Source organism: Galeopterus variegatus, unplaced genomic scaffold (assembly GCF_000696425.1).
Source record: "Galeopterus variegatus unplaced genomic scaffold, G_variegatus-3.0.2 Scaffold859, whole genome shotgun sequence".
In the NCBI taxonomy this organism is placed as follows: domain Eukaryota; kingdom Metazoa; phylum Chordata; class Mammalia; order Dermoptera; family Cynocephalidae; genus Galeopterus; species Galeopterus variegatus.
The window spans coordinates 272532-285934 of NW_007726970.1; the positions used below are offsets into that span (position 1 = coordinate 272532).

The following is a 13403-nucleotide window of genomic DNA, read 5'->3' on the forward strand; positions in this document are numbered from 1 at the left end:
AGCCAGTGAGCGGGAACCGGTCTCCACATGGGATCCGAACCCTCAGCGGGAGCACCGCCGTACTCCCAAGCGGCGCACTCTCCAGTGCGCCACCGGGCCAGCCCTAGTTCTTAAGTTTTGAATCCAGGATTTGAACCAGGTCATCTGACTCCTAGCCAAAGGCTTAACCACTGAGCCATATTGCTTCTACCATAAGGCAGCTCAACTTGCTTATTCTGCTAAGTAGGAAGCTGAGGCTGGGGAAGGTCATGTGATTTGCCCAAGGTCACTCATTAGTTGGTAACTGCTCTGGGGCTAAAATCTAGGTCTTCTGGTTCACACTGCAGGTCTTTTTCTAATAGGTAAAGTCCTCTAGGTGTGTGCAAAAATGAGATTGCTCCCTCCTGCCGGGAGACCTGGGTATGGTAGAAGTTGGAACAAATGTCAGGTGACAATAGGCTCTGGAATAGAAAGCAGTTTCAAATTTAATCTGATTCCTGCATTAAAAGAATTAACTTCTGAAAGTCACAGGCCCACCCCACCCCCCACCCAAATATACCAACACACAGGCTGCAGGGAAATAGGGCACTTGGTTGATGCTGGTTTGAACCTGTAGGGAGATAAAGAGATCTAAAGAGACTCAAAATGCCTGTGTTGCTTCCGAAAACTTCTAGGCCCATTGAAAGAAAACTTTCTTGTGATTAGATTTTCCATTCAGGATAATTCCACTAAAATCCCAACCTAAAACACAAGAGGCACTTTTCAGTTGTTTTGATGGTTGACATGAGATGTTTTGATTTGAACTCTCCCTTAATTGTGTAACCTTGTGGCATTTAGAAAGAGATGGAGGGTCTGAATACACCACCACTGCCCACCCCCTAGAGAGGCAGTCTGCCCACACATGACAGGTGCTCTCATCTGCTAGGCAGAGAAAATGAGCAGTCTCGACTCATTATCTCAAGCCCCCAGTGTCTCAAAGCAGTGAGCTCTGAGCTTAGGGAGAAAATATAGAATACAGACAGAGGTGAAATTCATGATCCACAGCACAGTTTTCTGGTCAGTCAGAATGCTGAGAGGCTTAATAAGGAGCAGGAAAAGGCTACATTGCATGAGACAGTGTGCATTTTAGCCCACTTCACCCTGGTCTGCGTCTGTCCTCGTTTCCCTGAAAACAAAGAGCCTAGGAACAGTTCTTAAAGTGCGCTTTTATGAAATAGTAGTTTCTGTGCTTATAACTGAGTATTTATCATATCTCTGTGCCCTGGCTTAATAAGCATATAATACAATAATGTAATCACTGACAACACAGAAGCAGGAACTAGCAACACTGCTTCAGTTCATTGGGTAACTATGGAGACGAAGACACTGCAGTTCCTGGGCTGCAAGTACAGAGAGGTGCACACCTTTGGCTAAGAGAACTCAGGAAGTCTGCTCTACTAATTAAAAAACACTCATTCATTCATTCATCATCTCTCTTGGGCATGTTACTGGAGACCAGAGAGTCAGCTTCCTCCCAATTCCCTTTTTCTCCAAAGGACTGTAGCACAGGCTGATGTGGAAGTGTGCTGCTCTGAAAATAGCCCAGACGTGAAGTTGTATTGCCTTCATGCATCAGAAGACGAATTTATGTAGCATTTTTTACATACCAGGACTATACTGAGCCCTCTACATGAAAGTCTTATCTCATTGATTACTTCCCGAGGCTCTGTGGCACGGGGGGCGGGGGGTCTGTAATCATTGTCCCAATTTTACAGAGGGGTAAATGAGCTTAAGTGTCTTTTCCAGGGGTGTATAGCTAATGAGGCAGCTGGGATTAGAACTCAGGCCTGTCAGACTTCAGAATCAATGTTCCTAACCACTGTATGCTATAAGTAAGAAATATCTATTGAGTAACAGTAGAGGTATTGTGCCAGCTTTTAGCAATAGCATGACATAATATTGTCCTTGTCCTTAAAGAGCTTGTAGTTGGGTTAGGAAAANAATTGTTCTATTTTATTACTAGATATTGTTATTAGTCTCTTACTGTCCCTAATTTATACATTAAACTTTATAATAGGTATGTATGTATCAGAAAAAAATAGTATATATAGGATTTGGTGCTACTATGCTTTCAGGCATCAACTGGGATTCTTCAAACATCTCCCACAGAGAAGGGGACTACTGTAATAATAACAACTAACACTTCTAGGGCTCCTTGCCAGTATTCTAAAGTCTTCATTGTATTTGTGTTAGGTGGATATAAGATTAGCTGAATAAATCTACCTAAAGCTCATGACCCCTTGCTCAACTCATGGGAGGACTGCACAACAGATTCCTCAATCCTTATAATTTGGGTACAATTATTATCCCTATTTTACAGGTGATAAAACTGAGGCCCAGAGTCAGTTAGTTCTTAAGTTGTTTTTTTTTTTTTTTCCTTTTTGTCTTTTTTACTGACCAGTAATGGGATCGCAACCCTCGGTGTTGCGCCTGTACCAGGGACCGGCAACGGGATCGCAACCCTCACTGTTGCGCCCGCACCACGCTCAGCCAGTGAGCGGGAACCGGTCTCCACATGGGATCCGAACCCTCAGCGGGAGCCTTTTTCTCCAAAGGACTGTAGCACAGGCTGATGTGGAAGTGTGCTGCTCTGAAAATAGCCCAGACGTGAAGTTGTATTGCCTTCATGCATCAAAAGACGAATTTATGTAGCATTTTTTACATACCAGGACTATACTGAGCCCTCTACATGAAAGTCTTATCTCATTGATTACTTCCCGAGGCTCTGTGGCACGGGGGGCGGGGGGTCTGTAATCATTGTCCCAATTTTACAGAGGGGTAAATGAGCTTAAGTGTCTTTTCCAGGGGTGTATAGCTAATGAGGCAGCTGGGATTAGAACTCAGGCCTGTCAGACTTCAGAATCAATGTTCCTAACCACTGTATGCTATAAGTAAGAAATATCTATTGAGTAACAGTAGAGGTATTGTGCCAGCTTTTAGCAATAGCATGACATAATATTGTCCTTGTCCTTAAAGAGCTTGTAGTTGGGTTAGGAAAACAGATAAGAAAAAAGATGACTGCAGTGTAACTGCTAGCCAAGAGGAACATAAAGGTTGCTTATGGAAGTGCAGAGAAGAGGTGCCTAACATACACAAGGGTCAAGATAAGAAAAAAGATGACTGCAGTGTAACTGCTAGCCGAGAGGAACATAAAGGTTGCTTATGGAAGTGCAGAGAAGAGGTGCCTAACATACACAAGGGTCTCTGCTAACAATGACTTCATGATTTCATACACCCATGGTGAAATGTCATTGTGAGCATTTGATTTGTGCATGCAGAGGAAACTAATGCCTTCAATATCTTTACCTAAGCTTGGAGAATTCATTAAAATTTTAGTGACTTCAATATCTACACTGATGAGCCTTCCACAGACCTGGCCTTTTAGTTTCTGAAACCCCTCTCCTCCAATGATATTCTCCATCTTCTTATCTCAGCCGCTCACTCCCAGGGTCATACCTCCAGGCTTGTCTTCCTGCAACATGCCCATCATCTGAATATGACACATCCCATTTTGTGACCACCACCTCCTGTATCTCAGGTTCATTCCCTCTTACCAAAAGCCATGGATAGCACCAAGATCCACAATTTGTTGATCATATTACCCTTTCTTTGCCCCTTCCTCCTTCATATTCTTATTTTGCCATCTCTTCCCCAGCTTAAAGTCCATAACCAATTGTTTTACATCACTCTTTTGCATGTGTCCTCAATTCCCTTGTCCCTGTCACGCTTCATCACCTCATTAGGCAAAGCCTGAGCCCTGGTCAACTCTGCACTCATTTTGCGCTTGTACCGTGCAGTTGAATGCAGCTAGATGCAGGCGCACAATGATGGAAAATAGTCTCACTTCTTACTTATGACCATAAACCTCACATGCGCCTCAGGACAAGCATATTACATTTTCCCGATGTGCTCCAACACTGTATCATTAGTTTTTCTTCTCCATGGAACCTTCACCATCAGCCTAGAGGCAGGCTCAGGCTACAATTCTCCAATCTTTCAAGAGCCTTCTCTTGATTCTACTTCCCTACAGGAACTGCCTCATTTTTCTGCTTTTATTTATAATAAAGTCCTTTAAAAATCTGCCTATACTCACTTTCTTTGATTCTTCTCTTCTCTTTCTTTCCTAAATTCACTTCAATTAGACTTTGCCCATACAACTCCACCAATTGTTTTTGTCAAGTTTATTAACACCTCTACTTGTTAGGTAAAAATATCAATTTGGGGGCTGGCCCATTAACTCAGTTTGTTAGGGCACCACCTTGTAACATCAAGGGCAAGGATTTGGATCCCCATATCAGCCAGCTGCAAAAAAAAAAAAAAAAAATCAAGTTTCAAGCTTCACTTTATTTAAATTTTGGGAGCATTTGACTCAGTTGATTCTATTCCTCCCTCATCCTTCATATACTTTCTTTGCTTGCTTCCAAAACACCAAGCTCTTCTGGTTTTTCTTTTCACCCCACTGGCCATTCCTTCTCGGTCTCCTGCATTTACTCCTTAACTCTCCAACCTCTTTTCTTTCTGCACTCATTCCCTGAATGACTTCATCTAATGTCATGGCTTTAAATTCCTTCTGTAAGTGCACAATTCCTTATATTTCTACCCTGGATTCCAGACACATAGATCCAACAGCCTACTTGGCATCACCACTTGGGTGTCTATTACATATCTTAAACTTAGCATGTTAGGTTGAATGTCTGGTTTTCCTTCAAACCTATTATACCCACACTCATTTCTTCTCAATTAATGGTAACTTTTCAGTTGCTCGAGCCAAAAGTCTAGAAGACATCCTTGACTTCTCTCTCTCATTCCCTTCATCTAATCCATCAGCAAATCGGATTGACCTTCCCTTCAAAATAGAGCCAGAATCTGCCTCGTTAATCCCGACTACCTTTGTATCTCACCTCCATGATTGCAGATCTTCTTGCTTTTACCTGTGTCACCCCCACCCCCCCATCTATTCCCAACAGAGCAGCCAGAGTGACCCTGTCAGGAGGCAAGTCAGGTCATGGCCCTTCTCTTCTCAAAACCCACCTCTCTCAGAATAGAAGTCAGAGTCCTTATGGTAGCTTCTGGGCCCTTCACAATTCGACCCCTGAAATATGAGCTCATTTATTACACTTCCTTGCTCAGTCCAGTTCAGCCACTATGACTCCCTTACTACTCCCGGAACAAGTCGAGCATTGTTTCAGAAAGGGGCCTTTTTACTTTTATTTTTTTGGTTGGCTGGTGGGTACAGGGATCCGAACCCTTGACCTTGGTGTTATCAGCACCATGCTCTCCCAAGTGAGCTAACCGGCCAGCCTGAAGGGCCCTTTTTTACTTGCTGCTCTCCTTGCCTAGAATATTCTTCTCCCAGAATTCCATGTAGCTCACTCTCAAATTCTGAGAGATTTCCTTCACAACTAAAATTACAAACATAACTCCTGCACTTCCTATCCTCCTTTCCTACCTTATGTATTTCCCTATGACATTTATCTTCAAATACAATATATAATTTATGCACTTTTTTTTTTCTTTTTGCTAACTGTTTCAATAGAAGATAAACTCCACGAGGGCAGAGATTTTTATTGTTTGGAATACTCAGCACCATGTGTCTGCCATGTGGTAGGTATTCGGTGAATATCTGTTAAATGGTGAATAAGGGATCATATAATTTTAAAATATGATTTTGATTCATTCTTAATTTACTCTTCAGCATGTCCTATTACAAAAGCTATTCAGTTTTTAAGAGACTTTTAATAAGCATTTGTGAAAAGCCTGGTGTCTAAATTACTGAGTAGTAAACATCAGCCAAGACTTCTAGAACCTGACATGATTTAAACTAATTGAGTTTATTCTTCTAAGTTGAATTGATCTAGGTCCCAGTACCAAGTTTCTGAGGGCAGTCCAATGAGACCAAGGTGAAATCCAGTTCAGAAGCGTGCATCTCCAGCATTCCCATAGGGCGTGACTTCTGTAGGTGTCAGAGCTTCTGACGTACCTGCCCAGGGTGGACGCAGGACACAACTTGAGCAAGGGCAAGAGTGAGTAAATAAGTTGGCATCTGAGCACTTTTTCCTTAGATGTAAAAAAAAGTAAAGAGTGTTTGCTTTGAATATAAGGAATCTCTGATAAGTGTTCATGCATTTTCTTGGAAAAGCATATCTAAAAATGGAACTATGTGGTCTGCTCTAAGCCACTGCTGGGTGACAAGAGTGCAGACTCAGTTTTAGGAACAGTCATGAATAACAGACATCAGGACATGAAATAGAGGGTCCACACCATCATTTCAAACAAGGATTAGTCCCTAGAATTTCAGATCCAGTGGATGGAAGATTCTCCGGCCTGACATCGGCGGGTAGGGACATGCTTGGTCTCAGGGGTCTGTCCATATAGAATAGCCAAAATAATATCAACCATTTATTGGCCACGCTTTATATATGTCAGATCTGTTTAGGTACTTTACATACATTATCTCATAAATGCTCAAAATACTTATTATCTCCATTCTAAAGATGAGAATACTGAGGTTCAGAAACATGAATCAGCTTGCCTAAAGTCACGCAGCTAGTATAAGATGGGGTCAGTATTCAAACTCAAGCCTCTTTGGTCCAAGCCCATGTAACGCTCTTACACTGGGCTGAAGCAGAGTTTAGAGAAGGCACTCAGGCCTGGGAGGGGAGCAGCTTAGGGCAACCGGGCTGGCGTCACGGCAGGGCTCAGGCCCCAGGAGGGAACTGGAAGCACTCGGGGTATGAGCCCAACCCAAGAGTAGGGCATACTCACGGTATGAGTGACAAGACTAGCTCGATGGGCACAAATGACAAGGGCTTCACTAGGCCAATTCCTGGCAGACGGAGAGGTGGACAGACCCACAGACACAAGGACACACAAACACACACAGAGAGGAATAGTGCAGGCTGGGACTGACAGCATGGACTCTTCATCACTCTCCTCTCTCCCTAATATCCAAAGTCTGCCTTTGTGTCCTCAGCCACCACTCTTCCTCTCCAGCCCCCACTACTCTCCCCAAGTGTGCCTTAGGGCCTCTCCCAAAGGAGCAGTGTGGCAAAGTGGGTCTGATGGCAGCCTCTCCCTCGTCTCAAAAAGGCCATTCAGCCCCAAGCTGGAGTTTTTCATTGGCACCCAGGTAACAATCACCCTCATAGCAAATGTCCTCGAAGCAGGCCCTGAAGCCTGACACACAGATCCTAGGTGGCAGAGTCAATATACTTAATTCTACACAATTTTCTCATGTTTTGCCTGACACTAGGTCCTTCCTGACCTTTACATGACAGGGAAAGACACCATGACACCTCCCATTTGTTTAGCGTTTCACAGGTTACAAAACACTTTCCACTGCATTACCTCACCAAATCCTTGCAAGGGTGCTAGAGGCCAATCTCCATGTCAGAGGAAGACATGAAATTTCAGAGAAGGTGAAGGGTCCACTCGGCCACAGGAGTGGTCAGCCTTGGCCAGTGGTCAGAGCCCAGAGCCACCTGCCACCTGCTCTGTGCCCTGTCCCTCACCGCAGCAAAGGAATCACTCAACCTGTCATAGAAGAGAAGGCTTCTTTGCCTAACTTTCATTTTCTCATGTTATAAACTTTGCCCCAGTTAATATAAATAAAACCATATTAAAACAACAACAGTTGCTAGAACTCCAGGAGTGGAAAACCAAACTCTCCCATGTAGACATCAGTCCACAGAGGACCTCCTGACTCAGAGAGTTCTCTCCACCCTCTGTTTATTTGTAGTTTGGTAAATGGCATCACCTTTCCTGCCCAAAACACTGGAAGCCATAGAACATCTACATGGAGGAAGACATGGGCAGGGGACAGCTGGTCATGCAGGAAGTCCTAGGTGTGACTGGGACTGCTGTCTTTACTGTCAGCCCTGTGTGCTGGGCCAAATGAAGCACCACCGTCCCTCTCACCCCCCTGCCCTCAGCCCCATCTGCCTCCCACATCTGGGCTTCATTTCCAGCATCCACCCGACACTGCTGGCCTGTGGTCTGTATACCATGCAAAGAGAGCCAGAGTTTATAAGAAATTAACCAAAAAGGCATAGAAATTAAAGGAAGGCAGTAGAAGGTAGAAAAATCTGACAACACTATTTGAGAAAAGCAGAAGGGAACTTCTTTTTGTTTATCTTCAGTCTTATGGGAATGGCTGATCAAAATGGGGTTGCCTTGGGAAACGTCACGTGTGGTCGAGCTGCTCATTTCTGACATGGTCCAGCACCCACAGCACTGAGAGTCACCAGTACACGGAGACTCAGAAGACCCATTGGGAATTCTTCTGCCAGCTGGAATCAGAAAGAGAGAGGACAGAAGATATGCAAATGCTTTTGTTTTCTATGTGCCAGGCACTAGAGCGAGTGGGAGAAAGGAGACCGGCATGTCCTGCAATACGTGGGGACATGTGTGCTGCTGCCTGAAGCCTTTCCCCAGCCACTGTCATGACTGTGACTCTCTCATCACCTCACAGGGCTCAGTGTAAAAGAGGCCTATGGACCTTTCCAGACCCCCTCTCCATAATAGATCCTTCCATTATCCTCTATCACAGTGTCCTATATATGCCCTTCTTAACATTAAAAAAAAAGCTGTAGGGCCGGCCTGGTGGCGCACTGGATAGTGCGCTGCTTGGGAAGCGCAGCGGCGCTCCCGCCCGAGGGTTCGGATCCCACATACAGACCGGTTCCCGCTCACTGGCTGAGCGAGGTGAGGGAGCGACGCCGAGGGTTGCAATCCCATTGCCGGACACGGAAAAAGACAAAAGACAAAAAAAAAAAAAAAGCTGTAATTGTTTTTTTCACTTAACAGTTTGTTTATTTGTTGACCAGTTCCCTGAAAAATATAAGCTACATTAGCATATATTACTAATGTGATATATTATTAAGTAAGGGCTTGATTTATACTAGTGAAATGAATGAATGAATATTAAAATATTCATAATCAGGCTGATTTTCAGTAGGTATTCCATAAATCCAAATTTCCCTCTCAGAGCTTACAGTCTGTTGGGGCATGTGAACACAAAGATATATAATTCCACATAAGAACACTGAGTGACATGATGATTTAGATCAGCAAAAAAAGAGCTGGTAATAAAGATTATGTTCAAGGAAGGTCTCAGGTACTGGCATGAGGGGCCACATGCACATTTCAAAGATCTTTGGAAACACAGGGAAGTTAAACTCAAGTTTGTGCACACGTGCCCTGCCTGCTTTGACCTGTGGGAGTGTTGGTTAACATAAAGATGACCAACAAGCAGAACAAGTGGTCTGACAAGTGCCTGCAGAGACACAGACTGGAAAACTCCCCAGTGCAGTAAAGCCTGGCCTATGCGCTTGCCATTCCAGAGCTTCTACCATTTGACTTTGGTATATATTTCCCTCATTTCTTTCCATCCAGGATTTGAGACAGATTAATTTAAAATGTCCCCATTCATAAGATTCACTGTCCTTGGAAATGTCATCCAAAGACACATTTTAAAGCTTTTCCCTGAAGTGGTTGGAGGACAGCATAGAGTCCGACCTTGCACATGACAGTGAGGAAGGGTGGATAGGATCTGCCCCAGACTTCAGGGCTGTCAGTGGATAGGTCAGGAGACCCCAAGGAGCCCTGGAGCATCCCCCTGCACATAAATTAGCAGCCAATTGTCTCTGCCTCTTACTCCCACTTCTGGAATGAGAATGCACACATATTCCCTAATCCCAATAATCTTGCAGTGAAGCCTGTGGGAGAGCGATAAGGTTAGGGGGAGTTGGAGAGGGCCGAGGGGCCGTGCCTTTTCCTTTAATCTGACTGTACCAGCACATGCTTAGTGAGACCCAGAGGCCTCTTTAAGGCCTGTCTGGCTAGAGGCACACTTTTTGCATGTTCTCCTGCTACACTGACAGCTTGTGCACCTCCTAGCTCAGCTATCTGGAGGCTGGCTGCCATTCACATGGGCTGTTCTTTATTCAAACCCTTTTTTTCTGTATTTTCAAAGAGGTTTGTATTTTTATCATTTGGGGAATTAAAAATGTAGGAAAATATAAACAAAATGGGAAAAGAAATATGAGAGCCCAATTCTAATAGGAGAAATTTCTGATTTTTCTTGTCTCTTAAAGCTACTGAGGTGGTTCTCTGATAACTTCCACCAAGGCTGCTTCTATACATATCTAGTCTAGGCAAACACGAGGGACACCAGGTGCTCACTTCTCAATCAACTATCCCATTTCAGTGACTTGTTCTCCAAATCTTGCCACTCTAGTCTCTCAGCAGAACATGTCCTTGTAAAGAAAAATATACTAGTAACAGACTTAGAGTCAGGGGGCTTGTTAGAATATGCCTCTTAGGAAAGGGACCCTAGATGCTGATAACAGATGCCCCTGAAGAACAGCTGATGTGTCCAAAGGGCTATCATTGCAAGATTTTTAGGCTACCTCTGTGTTCCTGCCAAGATAGGATTGGGGCCCAGTGGTAGAAGCTCCAGGAAGCAGATTGGAACTGTTCTCACAGTCAGAGCTCTGAGCTGCTTCACAGGAAAATCCCTCTCACCAAAGACATTCAAGAGCTTGCTAGAGTGGTGATTCCTGAGCCTGGATGCCTATTGCAATCTCTGCAAAATTTTAACAAATATACAGATACCTGGGCCCTACTCCAGACCCAGAGAATCAGACTCTGGGAGTTGGAGGCCAGAGCTCAGAACCTGTGTCAGAGAACACAGGTTGAAGTCTGTCCTCTCATACTTACCGACAGTCACTCAAACTCAGAGCAGCAGTTTTCCCATTAGTAAAACAGGGCTAATGATACCAACTTTACAGGACTGTCATAAGAAATAAAAATTAATTATATATACTCAATAATTTTTTTTTTTACAAATAGCTTAGTCAATGGAATTCGCATTCAGGTGCTACTTGGGAATGAGTTAGAAGCCTGACCACATCTGCAGATTTAACAGTGGCTGCCAAAAGAGAAGGGTCCTGTATCTCTCTAGCTCAATAACAGATAATGAATGGATTTTCTGGTCAGGTAGAGCATTTTACAATTTATGAGGCTTATTCATATACATAGTCTCATTTGGACTTTATCCTCACAACAAAAGGTGGAAGAGATAATAGTATGCCAACTTTACAGATAAGAAAACTGAACATTCGAAGCTTTAAGTAATTCGAGGCTTATTCATATACATAGTCTCATTTGGACTTTATCCTCACAACAAAAGGTGGGAGAGATAATAGTATGCCAACTTTACAGATAAGAAAACTGAACATTCGAAGCTTTAAGTAATTTGTACAAGGTCACACTGAAGATACAGGGCGAGAAAGAACGTGGACCTCCTCACATGTAGTCAGGTGCCATTATTTCCCCTCCTCCAAGCTTTGTTACAATTCAGCAGATTCAGAGGCTTATTTCTTGTCTTTCCGGGTAAAGACTGGAGGCTGTATTTCATGATTCTTTTTGCTTCCCATGCTGTTAGATAGTGCCTTGCATACAGTGGGTACCTACTAAATGTAGATTACTAGAATAAATTCATGGAATGGATTTTGGGGAGAGAAGAGCTTTTTCATCAGCATAAGCCCTACCTGCGACTTGGGACTCCATGTCACCTCCTAGCATCACCAGGTTCTTGCTCCTAAGGTTTGTTTAAATCTCTTTTCTCTTAACTGTTTGTACTGGTCTCTTCTCTAAGCCTGCTGATTTTTGTGTTGCAGTGTTTTCTAGGTGTTCCCCATCCCCATAGTCATGTCCCCAGAAACCCATGACATTCTTCTCTACTACCCTGGTCAAGTGGAAGAAGATGGAGCAGATCTGAGTCTGAATCTCCAACCTTATTTTACTAGGTTCAGTAATTTGGGACGAATTACTTACCATTGCTAAACCTTGGTTTTTTCATTTGTGAAATGGAAAAAACACTTACACACCAAGGTTGTTGTGAGAAGGAAGAGAGATAATGGACCAGTGTGCCTGGCACACAGTCAGTGCATGATCATTTTTGATGGCCATCTCTGCCCTCTGTCTGGTGTCTTCTCCTTGCAATTTTTTTCTAAGCTACAACAATTCTCAAATATAATTTTCATTTTATAACTTATCTACTCAGATCTTTCCTTCAGCATCTCCTATGCAATATTTCCCTCAAGTTCAAACTCTAGATCAACAGTATCCAATAGAAATATGATGCAGGCCACAAATGTGAGCCATAGGTGTAACAGCATCACCAGGTTCTTGCTCCTACGGTTTGTTTAAATCTCTTTTCTCTTAACTGTTTGCACTGGTCTCTTCTCTAAGCCTGCTGATTTTTGTGTTGCAGTGTTTTCTAGGTGTTCCCCATCCCCATAGTCATGTCCCCAGAAACCCATGACATTCTTCTCTACTACCCTGGTCAAGTGGAAGAAGATGGAGCAGATCTGAGTCTGAATCTCCAACCTTATTTTACTAGGTTAAGTAATTTGGGACGAATTACTTACCATTGCTAAACCTTGGTTTTTTCATTTGTGAAATGGAAAAAACACTTACATACCAAGGTTGTTGTGGGAAGGAAGAGAGATAATGGACCAGTGTGCCTGGCACACAGTCAGTGCATGATCATTTTTGATGGCCATCTCTGCCCTCTGTCTAATGTCTTCTCCTTGCAATTTTTTTCTAAGCTGCAACAATTCTCAAATATAATTTTCATTTTATAACTTATCTACTCAGATCTTTCCTTCAGCATCTCCTATGTAATATTTCCCTCAAGTTCAAATTCTAGATCAACAGTATCCAATAGAAATATGATGCAGGCCACAAATGTGAGCCATAGGTGTAATTTTAAATTATCTAATAGCCACATTAAAGCAAAATAAAGAGAAACAGCTAAAATTAATTTTGATGATTTATTTACTTAACCCAATATAACTAATATAATATCATCTTAACATGTAATCACATAGAAATTATTAATGAGATATTTTACATTCTCTTTTATACTAAGTATTCAAATTCAGGTGTGTATTTTACACTTATAGCACATCTTAATTCAGACCAGCCACATTTCAAGTGCTCAATAGCCGTATGTGCCTAGTGGCTATTGCATTGGACAGTGCAGCCTAGATCTCAGTTTAACCTTCACCCATAACTGTTCTTCTTTGCTAATGTCTCTGGTTTTCCAGCTTATCAAATACTTATCAAAAACACTCATCTGCCTGGCTATTCCTTAAAATTCAAGAGATAAGTGTTGGCAAGGGTGTGAAGAAAAGGAAACTCTGGTATACTGTCGGTGGGAATATAGACTGGTACAGCCATTATGGAACACCGTGTAGATGTTTCTAAAGAAATTAAAAATGGGACTACCACATGACCCAGTAATGTCTCTTCTGAACATATACCCAGAAGAAATGAAATCAACACTTTGTAAAGATATCTGTACTCCCATGTTCATT

At 42.9% G+C, this 13403-nt stretch overlaps 1 protein-coding gene across 2 annotated transcripts in view; it reads left to right on the forward strand.

Moving 5' to 3' along the window:
* The window catches only part of KCNMB2 (potassium large conductance calcium-activated channel, subfamily M, beta member 2), a 270475-nt gene that overhangs the window by 118404 nt on the left and 138668 nt on the right, over positions 1-13403 (forward strand). The window lies entirely within an intron of this gene.